The sequence below is a fragment of the Leiobunum rupestre genome, chromosome 2, assembly GCF_980474605.1.
Source record: "Leiobunum rupestre chromosome 2, qqLeiRupe1.1.hap1, whole genome shotgun sequence".
NCBI classification, from domain to species: domain Eukaryota; kingdom Metazoa; phylum Arthropoda; class Arachnida; order Opiliones; family Sclerosomatidae; genus Leiobunum; species Leiobunum rupestre.
Window position 1 is genome coordinate 17,586,642 of NC_143385.1, and position 23,212 is coordinate 17,609,853.

At 35.1% G+C, this 23,212-nt stretch overlaps 2 long non-coding RNA genes across 3 annotated transcripts; both read right to left on the reverse strand.

Moving 5' to 3' along the window:
* Positions 1–1,108: 1,108 nt before the first annotated feature.
* Positions 1,109–2,951, reverse strand: LOC149956251 (uncharacterized). The gene is made up of 4 exons (XR_016478177.1): positions 2,850–2,951; positions 2,396–2,777; positions 1,363–1,690; positions 1,109–1,300 (listed from the first exon to the last, which is right to left on the reverse strand). It is a non-coding gene; the product is annotated as an uncharacterized LOC149956251 (long non-coding RNA).
* Positions 2,952–3,159: 208 nt separating this feature from the next.
* Positions 3,160–3,989, reverse strand: LOC149956252 (uncharacterized). Of its 2 annotated transcripts, none has more exons than XR_016478178.1 (5): positions 3,898–3,989; positions 3,691–3,833; positions 3,508–3,567; positions 3,330–3,428; positions 3,160–3,251 (listed from the first exon to the last, which is right to left on the reverse strand). It is a non-coding gene; the product is annotated as an uncharacterized LOC149956252 (long non-coding RNA). The 2 variants fall into 2 exon arrangements; XR_016478179.1 differs by having other exon boundaries at positions 3,508–3,586.
* Positions 3,990–23,212: the final 19,223 nt, after the last annotated feature.

Genomic DNA, 23,212 nt, shown 5'->3' on the forward strand with positions numbered 1-23,212 from the left:
TAGCAAATTGGTCTTGGAGGCTGGGACTCACCTGGACTCAGTCTGCCAACTACTGTGGTAATGCATACTAAAGTACCTTATAATAAACAATATACTATACTAAGTGGACTTTCACACGTATTATATTGCCCTATAAAAATGTGGTTTGCAATTATTAACAAAAAGGTAATCAGCATACTACGTGTCTACGACACTATGCAACTTTATCTCCGGTTTTGGCGGTTTTTGTCATTAGCTAGGGTGCGATGAAAATAAATATTTTAGTATTGAGAAGTTTGAAAACTATCCCTATACGGTCGTGTATTAAGTAACCACAAATTTATTATACTGATTACCACTATTGTTATTTTATTAGCAGTTTCACCTAACCTAGAGACACGTAGACCTGATAGTGGCCAACGCGAGAAGTTTATGATCTACGGACTATAATATGGTACACAACTTTAAAATTATTGTAAATAAGCGTACAATATTGTACTAGCCTAAAATTATGGTACGACCAAAATTTTGGGTTAAAATTATTGTTTTGTACAATAATTATGGTACGTCTGGCAACACTGCCCATAGGCTTTAACACAGCATTAGTGAAGATAGGAACGAAAAACATGGGAGGGTTATCAACTACGACAAAAGCCACCTATGAGCGACAAATGCAACTATTTAAATGAAAAATTCTGCGACGACCCCTTCCGCCACCTATGAGCGAAAAATGCAACTATTTAAATGAAAATTCTTCGACGACCCCTGCCGCCACCTCTTAGCGACTTTGTGAACAATTATAATTTTAACTTATGAATTGAAGCGGGAAAGCGACGCGTTTTTAAGAAAAATTTTGAAAACGCGTTTTTTTAAATTAAAGTCATATACATCTGAAAACTCTTTATTAACACAATAAAGGTTTCTTTTGTGAGTTCTTTACTATTTTGTAATAGATTTTGAGTTAAATTTTAAGCATAATGGGTAGGAAATGCGCAATTTCGTCTTGCGAAAATAATGGAAGAAACAAAAGTCTCTTGGCATAAGTAGGAGCAGCACTAAAATTAAAAAAAAAATAAATAAAAGACATTTATATTCTAAATTATTCAAAGTTACAATAAGGTTTCCAGGTAAAGTGAATCCATTGTTGCAAAAATGGCTCAAAGCCATTGGAAGACCAGACTGGGTTCCAAACGCAACAGATGCAGTTTGCGGTGATCATTTTACAGAGGAAGACTTCAGGAAAAACACCACTTTTAAAATCCTTACAAACACCGCAACACCTTCACTTTTCTTAAATACAAATTTTAGAGCTGGCATGGTACTATGTAAGAAGAAAATAAATTATTAGACAATTACTTAGATAACTTTTTACAGAAAACGTACAGTAGAAGGAACTGTACAGTTAACGAAGTTATGGAAAGCTCATCTACAGAGGAAGCGTAAAGCACAACTACAGAGGATGTCCAAAGAATAACGACAGAGGATTTGCAAAACTCAACTATAGAGGATACAAAAAGTTTAATTTTTGTGGATTTGGATATAGGTTCAAATCAAGAGATCCTTGATATCGCAATGGAAATTCAAAATCAAAATACTCTTCCACTTGAGGTACAGATTACACATTTGATTTAAGTTAAAAGTTTTCGTGGAGTAACTAAAATTAAATTAATTTTGAAGACAAGAGAAGACACTGATAAGAAATTGTGCCACACTGAAACCAAAAACACATGTCTTTCAATGCCCGATCATGTATATTTTTCCCCTAACATTCAAAAATCTTAATTTAATTTAGTTTTTTCATATAGACTTACAACACTACATATGAAAAGCAGCTACTGAAATTTCAGGAATTAGTTCGCAAAAAGGTTTTTTTTTCATTTGATTTAAAGAAAATGCATGCAAAGATCCATTTATAAATTTAATTAAAATTACCACTTGTAAATACTTTCAGGATCAAAAAATACTCAGATTAAAAATGCAGTTGACCAAACAAGCTCTTAAAAGAAAAGAAATTAAAAAATCATTTAAGAGTGTAAAGCAAAAAGTCAAGCGGCAAACAAATAAATTGGGAAGTTTTAAAGCAATATTAACAACATTGCGTACCGGAAAGCTTGCCGAAGAAGAAAATCTTGCCAAAATAGAAGAGCTCTATTCCCCTGTTGCCAAAGAACTTTTTAAACAATTGAAAGAAGCTGGTCCCAAAAATTTAGCAAAAAAACCAAACAATAATACCTTACGGGAATTTTCAGTCACCCTTCACTTTTACAGCCCTAAAGCTTACCGTTATCTAAGGCGATTCTTCACCTTACCACATCCTAACTCACTAAGAAATTGGGCAACTAAAGTTAATGGAGACCCTGGATTTACCATGCAAAGCTTAGATTTTATAACTAAAGAAGTTCAAAAGTCATCTTACCCCATTCTAACGTCACTTATGATAGATGAAATGTCTGTCCGCAAGGAAGTACGATGGAATGGAAAGTTTTTTGATGGGTACATCAATTATGGTACGAGCCTAGAGACATCTCTTGACAATGACACCATAGCAACTTCTGCCTTGGTTTTTTTGGTTGTTGCCATTAATGGCAGTTGGAAAATTCCAATTGGTTACTTTTTTGTTCATGGAACACCAGCCTGGTTGTTGGACAAGCTGGTTCGGGAAGCTTTTCATCACATCAAAGCCACTGGTGCTGAATGTGTTGCGTTGGTAGCTGATGGACTTTCTTCCAATATTGCAATGGCCCAGCGATTAGGCGTGGTTATGACATCCAAAGAAATAAAATCAGTTTTTCCTAACCCTGGTAAAATTCATAATTATTAAAAGTTGAAATTTGAAATTAAAATTTATAAAAAAAAATAATTTAGCAAACCCAGAGAAAAAAGTGGTATTCATTTTGGATATATGTCATATGTTCAAACTTCTAAGAAACTTGTGGGAATTTTTCAACGTCATCTTTGATCAGCGAAATGATTATAACGAAGTAAATCAATTTTTTTTAACTTCTGGAAAAAAGAATAAATTAGTAACATTAAAAACATCTTGACAAATAATAGGAAATATTATGGTCTTTGGTGGAATTACTCGAGAGCATCCAAGCTGTAGAGGGTCTTAGTCTGGCCAACAAACTTACACGCTTTCACATAAAGTTTCATACACAAAAGATGAAAGTCAAATTTGCAGTACAAACAATGAGTGCCTCAGTAGCGAGCGCCATGAAATTTCTGAAGGAAATTAAGGTCAAAGAGTTTCAGAAATGTGATCCAACAGTTAACTTCATTGAAATTGTGGATAGGTAGATATAGGGTGTTGGTATTAGCACATGTTAAGATATTAAATTTGTTTTGCTTACCTCAGAGCTTTTGATATCCTCAATTCACAAAATCCATACGCTAAAGGGTACAAGGCTCCAATCAATAGCTATAACAAAGAGAGAGCAAGGACAAGCCTCCTGAAAATGAAAGATTTGATGTTAAATTTATGCGATTACGAAGGAAACTTGATTTCAGAATCAACTAGAAAAACTGGACCTCTGGGTTTTGCAGTTTCCATCACTGGTATTCTACATCTGGTAGATACTCTAGTTACGCCTGAAGGACCATTGAAGTACTGATTAGGTTTAAAGTTGAGTTGTAAGAATAAAATTTTAAGAATTTCACTTTATACAGATATCTCCCTACCTACAAGTTATCTCAAGATCACTTAGAACTTACATTTAGTGTTTATCGACAGCAGGGAGGCTACAACAATAACCCCACAGTAGCTCAGTTTAAGTCTGCCTATAAGAGGTCTTTTATGGCCAAGCTGGAGGCATCTGGCTGCGCCAATATTTTAGCCCTCGATGATACATCAATTCCTAATTTATTCGAAAGTTCCAATAATTTCTTACAAAAGGACACCACATCTCATGTTTCACTTACTGATGAAATTGAAGACGATGCTGATTTAGAGTTTTGTTTTGATGGTTCAAACTTGATAACGGACAACATCCTTCACTATGTCGCTGGCTTTGTTTTAAGGAAGGTGAATAGAATTCTTAGCTGTCATCAATGCAAAGCAGCATTACATTAGAATCCAGATGACAACAATAGAAGCTTTCATGACTATTGTGTTTCATCAAAATCCTTGCTTTTAATTCGCGACCATGGTGGGTTGGTACATCCATCTAAAGACGTAATAAAGATTATTACACTCACGGAAAAATGCATCAAAAGTCTCAACCTTGAAAAATGTGGTGTTTCTTTGAAAAACATTCCACTCAGAATTGAAACCAGTGCCGTCTTTCCCATTGGGCCCGTTGGGCCCTGGCCCAGGGCCCCGAGTTCAAGAGGGGCCCCCTCAGGCCTAATACAAAAGCATTCAATATTCAAAATTTATCTTTGAAATAATGACTAAACGAAGGTATATCTTCGCCTTTTTTTATATTTCACTCAGACGTCGCCGCATTTTTAATCTAAGCTGATTTCTACCCTCGATAATTTGTTTTCCATCACCAACAGTTTTTCGGACACAGCCTTTTTATATTTTAGAGTGCCATAGTGGTTTGAATGGGTGCTTCAATAAAACATCTTCAAGCAAATTGCCAAGAAGTAATATATCCGAAAGCCAGGATCTGATAGTTTCTGGTTATTTGGTGCTTGTTGAAATAATGAAAACTTTTCACCTGTAAACAGCATATCGGGTTTTTCCTAAGCCGTAATATGTATAGAAAAGCTAGCTGGCTTAGGCTGGCTAAAAGGAAACACTTGTTGCATACCATACAGGTGAAAAGTTTCCATTATTTCAACAAGCACTATATAAACAATATCTTTCGGGTCCTGGCTCTCGGAAACATTACTTCTTGGCGATTTCCTTGAAGATGTTTTATTGAAGGGCCTATTAGCTGTTTAACTGAAACGTTTCTCTAAGTATTTTAATAGCCGTATTTTTAGTCTAAGCTGATTTCTACCCTCGATAATTTGTTTTACATCACTAACAATTTTTCGGACACAGCCTATTTTTATATATTAGTAGGCCAAAATGATTTGAATTAGCTGTTCAACTGAAACGTTTCTCTAAGTAAGTTTCATAGATATAAGAAATGTATATAAAGGTCTAGATAAATTTCGGGGTGTCTAAGTCTAACATAATATAAGGAATTGACACCTAGCAGACACCGAGGAAGGCACGTGACCAAGAGCGCGAGCTCTCTTAGCATTTTAGTACCAAGCGCTTGACCTTTCCGCAGGCCGTAGTCTTTAGACACCATCTGTTGGTGACTTTTAGTGTAATTTTTAAACAGGAGACAATGGCTCTGGCGACGATAGCACGAGCTTTCTTACCGATAGATAGCGCCTTATAAGGATAGCCTGCAGAAATTACGCGTTTCTGCTAGCTGTCACCTCCGTATTCACACCCTTTGAAATATTTTATCTAGACCTTTATATACGTTTCCTATATCTATGGTAAGTTTAATAGCCTTATGAACAGGGTGGGAAATAAGGATTTTTTTTAAAGTGGAGCAGTGACCCACCTGGCCTAGAATATATTAACTGGACCACGACCAGTGCACGTGTTTTAACTCTTAACCGTTTTTAATATCTTGAATTCTAGGGCTGTGCGAGTACTCGAACATCATCGGTTACTCGGCATTTTTTGAAGCCGAGTACTCGAACTGGACCTCAAATAAGTAATTGGAAAATACTCGTCGATTATCGAGTACCAAAAATTGCATAGTCGGGTACCCGATAACTCGATTAAGCTGCTGTAAGTTCAAAGATGGTTTTTGCAACTTAATGGGGTGAAAATAATAAACGGTACCTACAAGACGTAGAAACAACAAATACCTCGAATGAACTTGGGGATGGATCACGGTTTTTAATACGCACTGCGCCTGCACGGTTTTTCTTCAAACAATATTATTAAGTTTTAGTTTCGGATGTCGGCCGGCGTTAGAACTTAGGAGTCTTAACTTCCTAAGCAATATACGGACAGACGGTACATTAATAATTTAAAAAATGTATATGGTTATTTTACTTTTAATTACTATAATTAGGCTAGTAGGCTAGTATACTAGTCTTTTATATCCCACTTCAATATTACTCGACTCGAATACTCGATGAAAAATTTCGTACTAGATACCCGACTCGATTTCCTAAAACCACTACTCGCACAGTCCTAGTGAATTCGAATTGGAATGTACTAACATGCCGCAGCCGCCATTACACAAACCTTCAAATCCAAAGACTAATATTATAACATTTGGACCTACCAATTTCAAAATATTTACCTCGGATTAATTAAGTGGTTCAGTGAACCACTAACCCCCCTCCGATTTAATGAATAAACTGGTCCGGGCAATTTTTAATCTGGTCATTTGCCCACTGCCACCGCCTTATTTCCCACGCTGATTATGGAACCGATTTGTGTGGTCGTGGGATTTCAAGAGTTGGTTTTTATAAACTTCCAAAAGAATGTAATAACCATTGAGTTGTTAGTATTATTCAAAATCCAATGGTAATAACTGAAGTCAGTAACGTCTGCTATCATACACAAATATTTTTACATAGGTTGAGCACTATGGGATAATGGTTTTTCTCCGATGCGTTTCATGAATGGTAATTAATTTTTAATTATAAAAGTTTCTAAGATTTATTTTTGTTTTTACTTTTCTACAGTTATTTTATTTGAATTCCTAGGTGCTTGGCCGACTTTGTTGCTTGTTAGGCCTATGCCATCGTTTCAGTCTCACTGTCTGCCGCCTGCGTTTAATTAAACTGTATTTCATATAATGGGGTCTAGGGCTAGCTAAAGGTAAGCTCGATGTTGGAAAATTTGCTGTAAATTATTAGCTGATAGCCGGTGGGAAAATTCGGAGTACAGAAAATTTTATGTAAAGAAAATTCGGCACCAAGTTAGTAGAGATATCGGGAATATCTTAAACACATTTGCCCCTTCACTGGAGCTTAGGCTGATTAATTTGAAAACTTCTGTTACATCTTTAAAGAAGTTGTTTTATTTTATAGAGTATGGTCGCCATTTTGTGCGCGATTTTTTCTCTATGGGAAAAAGCATAGGTGACGTTGTGCCACGTGATACTGAAATCACTGTATACACCGAACGTTCCTAGAGGCGAATATTTTAGGAAAGTTCTAGATTTAGGGGGTGCAGTTTAGAAGGTGAATTTTGCGACCCCCCACCACTTTTTACTATTCAACGGGGAGGGCTGGTACTATTCCTCAAAATTAAGGGGGTACATTAACCCCCCCCATTTTTACACCACTCGAGGGGGCCCCCAAAATTAAAAGTGCCAGGGGCCCAACAGTATGTAAAGACGGCCCTGATTGAAACACTTGTAAGATGATGCTTGATGAACGAAAACATTTTTTCAAATCTAACAGAACACATGTTTGATCAAGAATTTGGCTGGAACCACCATTTGAACTACCTTATCAAAAACGTAATAAACATTTATACCAATATCAGATTGCGTAAGATTGCCAAGACTCTAAATGAAAAAATGAAGAGGGAATCAATTAGAAAGAAATTGACCAAACTAATCCTATTTCAAGGACAATAATATTCACCTTGGCAAGCTTCAGGCAGCCTTCAAGATGTACTGGATTCTTTATTACTTAGTTATATTCTTTATTATTTATATTCATTATTTATTTATTTATATTCATTATTTATTTATTTATATTCATTATTTATTTATTTATATTCATTATTTATTTATTTATATTCATTATTTATTTATTTATATTCATTATTTATTTATTTATATTCATTATTTATTTATTTATAATCATTATTACTTATTTGTATTCATTTTTTACATATTTTTTTGTTTTGGTGCAATTTAATCTTTTAAAATATTTACTCTTAAATTATTTCAAAATGATATATGATTTACCAAGAAACTACGTTGTTTTGTTTTTTAGCTAAAATTATAATAGTCCACAAAGTCGCTCATAGGTGGCGGCAGGGGTCGTCGAAGAATTTTTCATTTAAATAGTTGCATTTGTCGCTCATAGGTGGCTTTTGTCGTAGTTGATAACCCTCCCATGTTTTTCGTTCCTATCTTCACTAATGCTGTGTTAAAGCCTATGGGGAAAATTTGAACTGGGGCTCTAGATAGTATTATTCCCAACTCAATGGTGCATATTGTCGAAAAGCTGCAGGCTCGGAAATGAAGAAAAAGGACTACCGTCTATCTGCCAGCTTATTATCTGTATATCGCTGGACTCCCACAGAAGGAAATAGTCAAAACGAAAGACAAAACTAAACATATATTTTATAAAAAAGTTGCTGAAAGGCAAATTATAAGTCCAGCGCTAGTTATTTGTGGAATGTCAATGCAGCTTAGTAGGCGGAAACATGTTTGATGGTTTGTGTATTGAACAGACTTAGTATGCGACGAAGAGACGTTGAGAAATACTGGAGATGAAAAAAATTATGAATTTTACTACTAAATAGGTACCTTAAATTTCTAGTATCATAAGTATACAATATATCCCTTACGAGAGAAGTATTCATCTCTATAAACTGCTAATGGTATTTACTTGAAAAATGTATACGAGCAGGCTCCCGTCGATTTTTCAAAAAAAGTTTCGAAAGAAAATTATTTCGTGGCAAAATACATCATAACTATTACATCGAGAAAATTGATTTATAGAAAAAGTAAATATCGCTACGCAATATGTTACGATTTATATCGTCTTGGGCAAAAAAGACTTATCATTAATAAATTTATAATTTGTAGAATAGCTTATTATGTTACTTATAAGAATTCAACAATTCTCAAAATGAAATCGTGAAGTCTTGAGAATGGTTTTGATAGTATTCTTAACAGTAATTTAATATATTAAACCTGAAAAAAAATTGCATATCACCTAGATTTCCATGGTATATATACAAACATAGATAGATGTAGATGGTCATGTAAACTGTAAACACTTGGAATTTTTTTTTTAATATTTGTAAAATACACATGCTAGCATGTTCAATGCATTATATTTACACTGTTATACCAGAGAGTGTAAAGATTATGAGAGGCGTCTCTCTTTCAAAAAAGCGCACTGACTTTTTTTTTTCAAAAATGTCCACTACTACCGTAAGAGCGATGGCGCCCTCAGTGGCTCCGGTCTCACAGCGCGGGTGTTTCGATGATAGTTTTAAAAGAGACGCAAAAACTTTCCAGATTTTTAATGCTAGTTTTACAAGGTTTTTAAATAGTTTAGTATGCCTGGGGTATACTGTTCCATTTTAAATAGTAAAAAATTTAAAACAAGAAATCCTCGTTTATCTTTTTTTATGTTTCCAAAGGAAAACGACCGGTAAATTCGCATTTTCATTAGATACGCTTATAAATTGGTATATTAACTTAATATAAATTTTAGTTCAATTTTGTGGCTGAATAATGTAAATAATGATTTGCTTACAAATAAAACTACGGAATATTTACACGTTAACCATCGAATTTGCGCGAATCATTTCATTGATGACAGTTTTATGAATATTAGAACTAAAAATAGGCTCAGACCTTCCGCTGTTCCAACAATTTTGAGTCTTAATGACTCTACACCATTGTCAATTTCAGAAAATGGTAATTCAAAAGAGAATTTGTATCCCTGATAGCTATCAGATTTTAATTGATAAAACATTACAATGCCCACAGTGAATCAAAATGGAAAAATAACTTTGGATTTAAACCCGGATTTTACAGAGACAGCTAAACGCGTACAACTAGCTCACAGTTATAGCTTTAGCAATCCAACCGAAACAAGCGATCCAGCAAAAACAATCAATAAAAACAACACCTACGTAATAAATAACCACAATGAATATGGTATGATAAATATTATTTTTTAATTTGGGGCATTTAAGTAATGGCCTTTCAAATTAATTACAGCAGATCTAAATGTAGGAGCCGAAGTTGAAGTTTCAATGAAGCAAAGCAATGATCAGGCTGTTCAAGTTAAAGGATTGAAAACAAAAACCGAACCAAGACTTATTAGAAAAGACAATAAGCAAAATGCCAAAATTCGGGTATACACAAGGCAAAGTTTAAGGAAGAATTTGAGAACAGCAGGAAAATAAATTGTTACTTTTGTAGGTTTGATAACTCTTTACATTCAAGCAATTGTGACTATTTCATATGTCAAAATATCTGCCATAGTTGCAAAAATTTCAGAGTCACTCTTGAAAAGAGGTTATATAGAAAGAAAAAAGACCTGTCTGTTAAATTTAAACGTTCCTCCTTAACCTGGAAATCACGTATTCAGCTAATAGAAAATATTAGAAAAGAAAAGAAAAAAGAGTATTATCTAAATGCCAAAAATAGAAGACTAAAACAGTTAAACCAAGAAATTAGGTCAGAAGGTCAGATTTTAAAAAATAAGGATAGCGAGTATCTGCTTATGGTATTAGAGAAACATCAAAATGATTTTCCCAAAAATTCTGATAAACGCCTTTTTCTCGACCAACAAATAAAAGTTCTAAAATGTAAAAGTAAGAGAGGTAGGCTCTGGCATCCGAAGATCATACAGTGGTGTTTGTATTTACAAAGCAAATCACGATGCACATATCAGTGCTTTGAATTTCCCTCTCAAAGAACTCTGTATAATTACGCAAAGTCGGAATTTACAGATGAGGCTTTTCCTGATTTAAAACGCTCATTTGAACGGAAATTCTCTGTAGATCATCAAAAATATGTAAATCTATGAGATAAAAATTAAGGAAGATGTCGCATATAAAAGTAACACAGGGGAATTAATTGGGTTTGTACAATTAAACTCTTATGGAAATTCAATCATCAATGAAAGTCGCATACTAGAAGCTTCGGAAACTATCCCAATCGCTACTCGATTCCTACAGAGTATCACGTCCAATTTTAAATATTCATTGGCACATTTTCCCACGGATAACATGAACAGTATATGCTGTACACCGTTTTTGGGAAGCTAAATCAAAACTAGAGTATTGTGGAAAAAAAAGGTGCTCTGCGACGGAGCAAGTACAAATAGGAAAGTGTTAAAAACATCAGTAGATGAATCTGGCTATAAATGTAAGAAAATTTACGCAAGAGTTGAAGATCGAGATCTCTACTTTATTTGTGACCAACCATATTTCATAAAAACAGCAAGAAATTGTTTTTACAGCAGTGGCACATCGCATTTCCATTCTAGACAACTGTACAGAAATGGAGAATCCATATTTTGGAAATCTATTTGCGACCTTTTTGAAGAGGATATTCCCCGTACGATTAAACAATTATCCAAATTGACGTTAGATCATGTATATCTAAGAGGAGCATACACTAAGATGAAAGTTAACCTGGCTGCGCAAGTACTTAGTGATACAGTTGCTCACGCGTTAGAAAAGAGATATGGAAGTACACTGAAAGAAACTGTGAAACTAATTCGAACTCTAGACAATTTTTTTGATTGCATGAATAGAAGGAATTTTGTTAGAAGAAATACGTAAACGAAAAACAAATTTAAACCCTTATTCTGGCGTTGATGATTTAAGATTGAAAGTAAACTAGTTCATTCAAAAATGAATTAAGGTTAACTTACATTATGCAGAAGCAACTCTCTGCCCTCGCCCCGTTCGGTTCGGAAGAGAGTATCCGCTTGCATGGAGAAAGAAAGCCTGCCACTGCCAGGGCACGCTGTCGGGATGGCACATCTCGCACTATCTGTGGAAAGATGAGTCGTGTTTTTTATTCCGAATGAGACGATGGTTAATTCATTCTTGGTTCACTACATCTTATATTCATTTCTGTATATCTCATTTATATTTTATTTTGAAGTGGCTGGAAAAAGATTCTCTAGAGTCTAGAATATTTGCAAGATTGGGAGTATGAAATACGAAATAGGCCTAGTGATTTTACTACTGAACAGCGCAATGCAATGATGTTTAGTAAAGAAACCATGGAAGGATTAAAAATAACAGGTGATTTAAAATTTGTAAACCATTTGAATTTGCACGTAATAAAATTGTTTTTATCCTTAGCAATATCTGTAAGCGGTGTTGTCAAATTTCTACTTCAGAAAGGAGCTAAATTTGTCCTAACGAATCGTTTGAACCAAGACAATCTAGAAAAAGAATTTGGGAAACAACGAGGAGCTGGGGGTGGAAACACCTGCCCTTATGTCTTGCAATATGGTTTCAATGTGGATGGTTTGAGAAAACACGAAAATGTCTTCCAAGAACCAAAACGAGGAAATTCTTCTATTTACAATGACAGAGTGTAATGCCCAAAATGAAATGGGCCCCTTAAAAGAGTATGTTAATTTGTATTTAATGACGTTGGTTTATTAAACCCGCTAGTTTGGCTATTTTAGTTCGTTCTTAAAATCAATCACAGTTAATGTGACTAGGTAAAGTTGTAGCGTCTGCCATCACCTAGTTAAGAAGATAATCTCCATCTGCACGGAGAGAGAGAGAAAGTCTGCCACTGTAAGCACATGCTGTGTCATCCCCTCTAGGCGGTATTTCCCCTTTAGCTGGGAAAACAATAAAAACTACATCGCCAAAAAAGGTAAGAGGCGTATTTTTTATTCCAAATGAGGGTGAGCAGCTTATCGCCTTTATATTATCAGTTAACGTTAATTCTTTGTCTAAAATTAAAATCTGTCTTCAACTCCGTCAAGTTCATTATACCAAATATGTTTAACAGTTTAATAAAGGAAAAATATCACAGTGGTTCTTGGTCAGATATCTGTTTCAATTCTTTCCGCAAGCTTTTTTCACATTTTAAACTCAAATTTTTCGAAGCTTGATGCTTTGTTTAGTAGTAAATTGCTAATCCTTTTCCTCTTAAATTTAAAAATGAGCCTATTAATTTGACAAGCAATTTATCTTTTTCTGGATATTCTAGGGGTGAGAGAATATCAAACCATACCTTTTTAACATCAACATTAGATACTGCTGTTTTTTTCTAATTCTTTTCTGTTAATGTTATTGCACTTTTAATTCAAAATTCTAAGTAGAATTTTAATGTTTCGCAATGTTAGGCTTAACTAGTTTTAGATATAAAATACACACAGCCATTAAGTTCAAATATTTATTTTCAAATTTAAAAACTCTTTTTACAAGTTCGCGAGCTTACGCCTGCTATTCGCGCACTATTTTTAAAATCGCGTGCCCAATTTAAAACGTTTAAGAAACATTACAAGAATGGTTCAACCAGGGAATTAATTTTTTCAAAACAGAAAATATGTTTTTTTTTTTCATTTACGAAGATCAGTCCCCCTAGAGTGGCTAACCACTTTCGAAATAAAGGGTACAAATCAGCAATGAAATCACTGAAATCACGTCAAATCAGTAGCTTTCATAACTTTAAATCAATATTGAAATCACATGAAATCTGAAATCAGGTGTACAAAATTTGCAACAGTTGATAGCCCCTCTGTCCCCCTCGATTCAGTTGTAAACTAACTCCAGCTTGAAATTTCAGCTATTTTTCTGGATTTAGGGATACCGCCTTTGAAGCACACTAAAGGCAAAAACTCAATTGGGGTGGAATTATTTTCCTGGTTGAATTAATCGTAGACCCTGACACATGGTACAAGATCTCTTCTTTTATTGTCATGTATGCATTCTTGGGTGAAGGATATGGGGGTTAGATGTTTCTTGGGCTATTGGAGTCTCTTTTGGAAGAATTGCCATTACCAGGAAGGTCCGCAACTCTTCGGAAAGTCGTCTTAGTAGTTCCGCAGATAAATAGAATAAGTTTACTTTTAAAGGTTTATTTAGCTCTTGGTTTACGGAGGATAGATGAATAGCTAATGATTTTATCGTTTCTTGACTTCTTGTTATTTTGGAGATGCAAGCGTAGTATTCTTTTACATCTTTAATAATAAAATCATTGAAAAAGCTCAATCTTTCAAGCCAAGTTAATTTAACATTGCTTAGGCTTTTAATTGCTTTGTCTAAATCCTCTGATCCAGGTAAAGAGGTTTGTTTCTGTAAACTTGTGGCTGCTTAGTTTAAAAGGTAGTCAAACTGCTTTGATGATAATGAATCTGTCTTTTCTCTTCACAGTCTGCTTGGGTTGGGGCTCACAAAGGAGACATCCCGAAGTGTAACCCACCGATTTTGTTCAAACTCGGGGGATTGGTAGACCTTCATGTATCATGAAAATCCTAAAGGGAGTTTATTCAATGGGCAACCGTTTTGCCACGGCAACGAAAAATGTTTTTGACAACAACAAATGGAAATTTTCCCATTGAAAATAACATGGGATTCTGACCGATTCCTAGGACCCCCGTGAAAAATTTTAACAAATTTAAAAATTTCGAAAATGCCAAAAATAGAAAAAATAGATAAAAATTGACAAAAAACCATCAAAATTGATCAACATTTGATCAATTTGAGGTCAAAATCCCATGTTATTGTAATGGGAAAATTTTATATTTTGTCTTGTCAAAAACATTTTTCGTTGCCATGACAAAACGGTTGCCCATTGAATAAATTCCCTTTATGATTGTTCATGATACATGAAGGTCTACCAATCCCCCGAGTTTGAACAAAATCGGTGGGTTACACTTCGAGATGTCTCCTTGTGAGTGAAGAGAACTAAACCAATATCGTGATAACACCACAGTTCTTCTCAAGCCCAATCGGTGTCCAAGGAAGGATCAAATAAAATTGATATGTTCATTGAGTAGAGGAGAATTATCCGAGGGTGCCAAGATCAAATTTTATTTTTCCAACATTGTGGCATGACATTTGTGCCTTAACTTATGATGGGTTGTCTGGAAATAATTTAACTGTTTAGTAAAACTAATGTCATTGATTAAATTTTTGAAGTTAATATAACTTGAAAAGGAATGGTCCACATGGAACCTCTTTTCAACGATATCTTTTGTTTTGTTTTTTTTTTTGTTTTTCCCCTTTCATTAAAAGTAGCCTTTTCTTTCAATTCTTTGTCTTTTTACATTTTATAATAATAAAATTATCTAAAGCCAGTTACGATCTTACGGAATGTAGAAGCAATTGTTTTTCCGAAAACAGTAAAAGGGCTCGATGTATATGCAGGGCAAACAAAATAAAATGCAAAGCAATATGCAAGTGTGGAAATGCGACAATATCATGTTATAACATGAAGGAATACCATCTTATGAAGGAGAAAGTTGAACCAGGATATCCTGTAACCTCAAATTCATTTGTAATTACCGTGCCTAAATAAATAGTATAATATGAATATGTATGAACACTTTGTATTGTAGGTCTCTAATAAACGGAAGCGTGTAAGTAAAGCAAAACCAATCAAACCTTAAGTTCAAAGGAAAACTATACCCCCGACCTCTCTGGTAATTACTGAAATGCTTACTTGTTTTTAATACAAATTAACTTTAAAAATATTTAGTTACAGATTATTAATGAACCAATTGAAATCAATAGAAGTACAGATAAGGCTATCAATGATGTAATTTCAAACCTTACTGAAATGGAAGTGAAAGAATTAATGAGGCATATTTTCAAAAGCACAAGTTTGTGCTTGTATGAACTGTTAAAATCTTCTACTCCGTCCAATAGCGAAGATGTTGGTGGCCAAACTGAATTTTTGGCTGTTAGAGACCAGAATGGCTTTTTAGACGCTACACGCCAGAACAATGTTGTAGCTATTAACCACGATGAGGGAACGCCACCCGCGACACCACCGGATAGTTTTTCCAGTGCCGTAACAAGCTTTTATTGGGCCCTGTGCAAAGCTCAATTTTTGGGCCCCTTATTTTTTGGGTAAATTACTAAGACAAACACAGAACGAACTGTGCAGGGAAAATAGGATCTGAAATTTTATGATACAAGTTTGTGGGCGTGATGTTCAACGGTGAGAATAATGGTGGTTCTATGCATACACATTTTCAATTGTAATGCATATTTTAACCGAGCTCCAGGTCATTTGGCGTCTAGAAATTCAAATTATAGAGGCTTATATTTCCAATTACCAAATTCATTGCCCTTAATTTAGTTGGCTTAAAATTCATTGAAATTTTTAGCATCTAAAAATCAAAGATGACCATCATCCGCGTAGAAATAGAATTTCACAGATTTAGTTATGAATGTGGTGAGGGTTCTAAGCGAATTTTCCATTATTTCCCTAGGCATTAATGGTTTTAAAAGTCGCTTGATGACTTAGGCCTAAGTTGTTGCTTTGGGTATTAGCCTAGCTGATTATGTTCTATGTATTTGGTGTGGAACACCAACATTTCCCACATTGCCCGCTTCCTCGTATGGGTTTAGATATTTTGGTGCTATTTCGTGAATTTTTGCTCAAATTCGCTTTCAGATATTTGTTAATGTTTGAATTTTCAATTTTGTCTCAAAAAATTAAGTTTTATTTCCTGCTACTATAGGGCCCTAAGTGGTCTATTTGATTTTCAGAGACGAATTAATTTGTAATTTTAAAGTCTGCCAAAAACATTAAACTAGCATTCTAATACTTTCAAATTCCCTTGACAGTTTTCTAATGGACAAGAAATTGAAATGTAGACCGTGACTCGCCATATTAAGCTTGAAGTATAATAAAAATTGGCGCCACCACAGCTTCGAAAAAAGAATTTGACATACTTGTTTTTAACCTCGATTAAGGGCACCCCTTGGCTTCTGGACCCTGTCCGGCCGCACCGGTTGCACCTGCCTAGTTACGGCACTGAGTTTTTCACGACCTCCCAATCATGATCATCAACCATTTATCAACTGTAGAAATTGTTGACAAATGCCAACTCCAGTGGAAAGATTATGCTGCACAAGAAGACCGTGAGTTACTGTTCAATGATGTTTTACTATGTCGTAAACAAGAGGTGGTTCCTGTGCCCAAATTCAATTTGACCCGAACCTAGTACCCCTCATCTCCATTTCACCTCCGTCTTTGATTCTACATCAACTAACCCCTTGGATAATTTTTTGGTAAATTGGAACAATAGCCCCACCACTCCCTTTGTTCCCCTTTCCCAACCAGTGGTGGATTTACCATAAGGCTGAAAAGGCTGGAGCCTAGGGCGGCAGATTTTAGGGGCGGCAAATTTGGGGACCGAATTTTTTTAGCCGGTTTTCTGATGTCTTGCAACTAAAGAAGTTTACAAGAAATTTTCCGGTGACTTTCAATTTCATTGTTCATTCAACGTACCGCAAATTTATATAAGTTCTCTAAGTTCTATGCTAAGACATCCAGTTCCCGGCCCACAACCAGTAATCGGATTCTGCGTCTCTGCCTGTACTTTGTATGAGTGAGAAGAGAGCAAAATTGCGGCCAATATATTTTACACTACCCCCTGTCATACAAGTCCAACTATAGTAACTGGTCAGGGGCGGCGAAATAGGGTACGCAGGGTACGCAACTGCGTACGGGCGCCAGGGTTTTTTGGGGCGCAAAAAATTCTAGGACTATTAGGTAAGCAAATTTTTTTAGTTGGCGCAGTGGCAGCGTTGGGAAGTTGTTTTAATTTAATTTAAAAAATAGAAACATTTATCCTACAAAATGTATCTGATACACGTTAAAAAATTAAGTTACGGAGTTAAATATAAATAATAAATAAATTAAATAATAAATATAAATGCATCTGTATTAGTATTATCGAAGATTCCAAATACGAATTTTGTTTTCCTGAGTCAGGCGGCTATTAACACTGACGTTTAAATTTGTAAGTTTTTTATTTTCTGTATTTTTTATTATGGCATTAATTTTACATGGCATTGATATACAGGGTCTTTTTTTTTGCTCGGAAAAGTGTTTTTTTTCAAAAACTATTTATAGTACCGATTTCAAATTTGGAAGGTCAATTCTCTATTCCGGGGGACATCAGTTTGAGAAATTTGAGCGTTTTCGGTAATGTTTTTCACCAATTTTGAAAAATTATTTTTCGACCACTAGGTGCGAGATAAAAAATTTCTATTATAAAGTTGTAGGCCGTCATCGAAAACCCTTAAAAATTGTTCACTCGACGAAAAACAATTTATTTATCAGTGAAAATTCGAGCTTGAAAAATTTACAAGTTGGTGAAGCCAAATTACGATTGTTTGAAACGATAATTGAAACCGAATTACCTAATCCAGTTGAAATTTTGGTTAAAAAAACGACCGGATTTAAAAAAAACACGAGGCTATAGGTCAATCCTAAACATGCATTGGGTATTTAAAGGAAAACTTTGGGAGATTATTATCAGTGTTTGATAATATTTCGAACAATGCCTCGTTATTCAGTAGCTGAGCGTACCGAGATAGTTGCCATTTACTATGGAGAAGCAGCGCAAAACCTTAGAAGAGTGACTGAAATCTTCGCAGAAAGACATCCAAATGGAGCACCATCTGTAAATACAGTAAGACGAGCAATTCACGATTTCAATCAATTTGGTAACTTGCAACCTAGGTTTCGCGGATTGGGTCAACCGGATTTAGACTTCGAGAACAATGTACTCGCGTACTTTGTGGCATATCCTCGTCACAGTTGCACTAACGCCGCTGCTGATTTGGGTTGTTCTGCAAATCGTGTGTGGAAAATTCTTCGTAAGAATCGCTATCACCCATACAGAGCTACGCTCCACCAAGGACTAATTGACGGAGACCATCAAAGACGTTATGAATTTAGCAACTGGTTACTAAATGCTGTCCAAGAAGATAGACAATTTTTGCGCCATGTTTTGTTCTCCGACGAAGCGTCATTTTCTAGAGATGGGCCCTTTAATCATCAAAACAGCCATCTTTGGTCTGACATCAACCCACATTGGGGTTTTGAATATCATCACCAGGTTCAATTTGAACGGGTCAATGTTTGTTTTGGACTTGTTGGAAACCGTTTGATTGATCCCTTTTTCCTGCCGACGAACCTCAACGGCCAAAGGTATTTACATTTTCTACAGAACGAACTGAGTGACGCAATCGACGACCTTCCATTGGCTGAAAGACGTCAGTTGTGGTTTCAGCAAGATGGTGCCCCTCCGCATTTTTCCCGGCAAGTAACTGAGCACCTCAACAACGAGTTTCCTGAAAGGTGGATAGGGAGAAATGGTCCAGTGCATTGGCCAGCAAGGTCACCTGACCTAACACCGCTGGATTATTTTCTCTGGGGATTCGTTTAAGCAAAGGTATACGCCACGCCCATTGAAACTAGGGAGGAACTCATTAGACGAATAATCAGTGCTTGCCGAGACGTCACACCAGAAATGGTAGAGAAAGCGTTTGAGAACTTAATTGTCCGCGCACAAACCTGTGTTGCAGCCAATGGTGATATTATTGAAAATGTTTTGTAAGAATTTATGTGAATAAAATATCTGCATTTAAAAACCAAACGTGTACATTTTTTCAAGTGTGAAAACTCTACTACATTTGTATTAGACTTGTTCCCTTTTCAATTATCGTTTCAAACAATCGTAATTTGGCTTCACCAACTTGTAAATTTTTCAAGCTCGAATTTTCACTGATAAATAAATTGTTTTTCGTCGAGTGAACAATTTTTAAGGGTTTTCGATGACGGCCTACAACTTTATAATAGAAATTATTTATCTCGCACCTAGTGGTCGAAAAATAATTTTTCAAAATTGGTGAAAAACATTACCGAAAACGCTCAAATTTCTCAAACTGATGTCCCCCGGTATAGAGAATTGACCTTCCAAATTTGAAATCGGTACTATAAATAGTTTTTGAAAAAAAACACTTTTCCGAACAAAAATATATAGGTATTTGTTATTGTTAACCAAGTTTATTCACTATTCATATCGAATTAACCTTCGAAATCGAAAATTTTACATAACCGAAACGCCCGAAAGTAAAACTAAACTAAAATATATTTTTAACACCTTTGTAGTTATTATCTATATTCTTTACCGAAAATTCAAACACGTGTAAACAATTTTATTCTCTTAAAAATTAAAAAAGCTTAATCAGTATCACATGTGCACTTTAGGTATTGTAAGAACTTTCATAGCTTCATGCAATTTGTATTTTTTTTAACTGTTTGTAAGCAGGGTTCGAAATAAAAAAACCCATACAAAAAACCCGCGTTTTTTTTTAAACCCTGAAAATTGCGGAGTTTAACGGTTAAGTGTAGCATAGCCGGCTGTATTAGAGAAGGCCAGGAAATAGAATTTTCGGAGGCGGCGACATGAGTAATTTTTTCCTGCCGCTAGATGGTACTTATTGGAGTAGTAACTAAAGGCGCGCGATTCAAATATTATATATATTTATCTTTCCTGTAAGTTTTTGAACAAGCTATTTGAAACCCATTTAGGAATACTATTTTCGTCTATCATATTGTTAGTGTTGTTCTACTTAAATAATGAAACAAAATAATTTTATTTTGAACTTATTTTAATAAAACCATTTAATTTTTAAGGAATTTATTATTTCTTTATAAAGTTTTAGCATATGCAGCTTTTTCGCTATTATATTAAACTTTAAGCCCATTCTAGGGACAGGAACTTTGTACTTTAAAAATAAGAACATTTGTTTTTGATTTACAAAATCACATATCACAAACCTTAATTTAAAGTTTAAGATATTTTCTAGATAAAGGCTTTTTCTTATAGTTTACATAACAATGAAAAAATATCTCGGTATAATCTCAAAAAAGGAAGATATAAATATTACATTATGAAACTAATTATTACAAAACTGTACTTACATTTTTTTGTCGGTACTTATAACAATTAAACAGCTGACACCGCCGCCTAGCTAGCAGACGCTCACCGTGGAAGAAAAATTGTAAAAATCAAAAAGCAATGACATCATTAAATATTTCCTACTCCAATAAGCACCATCTATCGGCGGTTGGGGTCTGGCCGTGTGCCAGTAAATATTTTTTCAACCGCCGAGATTTCCCGGCCTTCTCTAATACAGCCGGCTATGAGTGTAGGGAGCTGACGGTAAGCTCGCGTGGAATGAAGGGCCACTCGTAAATAAGGCAATAAAAGTCGTTTTTTTATTAAAAAAAATATACCCAAAAACCATTTCCTGTGCAATTTTAACCAAGTTGTTGTATTGTAAAAAAAAAAATGGGAACTGACAATTGTAAAGGTAAGGGCGGCAAAATGTGAACAGCCTCCTTTTGGGAAATGTGTAAATCCGCCACTGCCCAACCCCCCTTAAAGTACTTTTTAAGGAGATTACAATGGTGCATAAAATATTCCACGACAAGCCCCGTTCTTAATAATCGTCAGGGGAGCATATATAAACGCCATTAACTATATCTCCTTTAGTATTAATTCCCGAAAATTAATTTTTCGCATTAAAAAAACAAAAGAAAAAGTAGCGAAATTTGCTGACTAGTAAGTAATACCTCCTGCACAGCTACTTCTCGGCAATACTTATTAAACTGAGACACAGATTTTTCTGAAACACCGTGTGTTGCGGCAATTGGCGCTGCAGACCGAAGTGGTGGTTTTTAAAAAAATGAATTTTTCCGAATTGAAACTTCGGTTTGACAGCTGACGGACTTCTTTTGTTTCGGCACTTTTCGTCTTTTATCGCAACGCCAAACGTACTTGTCGATGGTTCTCGTCTGTTTGGTAAGAACCATTAAGTCGTCGCACTTTGGACACGTTACATCTTTCTCAATTATAGGTTGAGGCTTTGCAGCCACTCGATTAATTTTAACTGATCCTTGGCCAGATCGTGGATTGCATACTAATTAAAGACTTTATTATTATACGTATATTGCGTTAAATAACGCTTATAATCACTCTCCTCGTCGCCAGAATTAACAGAATTAGAATCTTCCGAATTTGCGGAACTAGGCGAAGACTCGGTGTCGGACATGGATAGCGGAAAATGAATACGGTTTGTGAAATGTTTCTTTCCTATCTGTATAGTCGACAATATAATCCTTTAACAAAAGCTTTTTTTCGGGCACCGTCATTTTCATCCTTAGACCCCACTTTACTACAGCAGCATATTTCGCGAATATTGTGGTCCTACTGGCGCCAATACCACTCCCAACAAATAAAGAAAGGCTGATTTTCGAAACGGCAAAAACGGTGCGACGGCGAGCTCTCTCAGCCGCAGCGATAATTTTATGCCCCAAACTGTTCTGTTCGTACATCTTTAAAATTAGAATATCTTTAAAATAAATTATTTGCGGCTAATAATTTTTGCACCATGAAGTTCCCCTTAATACGTATACCTTGGCAAAGTGGAACTAAAAAGTGGAAAACATGTGGCGGGGCTATTGTTCAAAATGGCCAATTTTTTGTCTACATTCCTAAAATTTCAATGTTTTTTAAATATTAATTTTTGTACAATAGTAATAACGGCTGCATAACTGATGGACGATTCAGAGACATGGTTCTGGATAGGGAGTTACTCAGAATTCAAATGTTAGTGAGGAACGATATAGCTGGCATGAGGATGGGAGCTGATAATAGGGCATATCGACATGCCGCTAACAGGCAATTTGGTAATTGGCAATACCGGCGCCTGGAGACAAATAATCAGGATGGAATTTTCAAGACCAAATGGGCAATATAAAGGTTTTAAACCTGTAATCATTGTTCCGAGGGTATTAAATAACCGCTTTCGACGTCACCCATTTAATGGTAGACATTAAAACTGTAATTATATTTGCATTTTAGAAGAAAATGTAAATGATTTTATCTCATAAAAATGTTTTAATAAAATAAATCGCAGCTCAGTTAACTCATTTATTTAAAAACTTGGTTTCGGATTTTCTGTATCAAAAAGCATTGTAACACTTTCTTGTAAATCATTTCTATGAAATCGTCCAAGTTCTTCTCTGGCAGATTCAAGTTGTTTTCGACTGGGAGATGGTACCTTTGCTTTGCTCATTCGAATTTCTTGTGGGTCATTGGGAAACAGATTGATGGAGGAAAGAGTTTCTTCTTTTGAATATGTTAAGTCTAAGAGGTTTCTTGCAAAACTGTACCCTTTTTTTAAGCTTTTTGTGACACCAATGTCCTATTCGAGCTAACTCCAGAAAATTTCTGTTTCGATCTATGGGAAATGAAGTTAGTTTAGTGAAAGCGTAAGTAACATACATAATAAGTATGACACTCCAATAGTTTTAACACAAATTTTCCAATGTAACTATTCTCCGACTATCACAGAGTTTCACTTTGGACTGAATGTAGAATATTATCATCCTTCAGTTATTAAGTTTATAAAGAATAATAGCCTGTCACACAGTTTACTAAACCAAAATCTTGCTGAATATGTTAATTCTATTTCACCGCTTACGAATCCAACAAAAACTGAAAATCCCAGCACCAAATTTCAGACCCTAGGTGCCTCTGT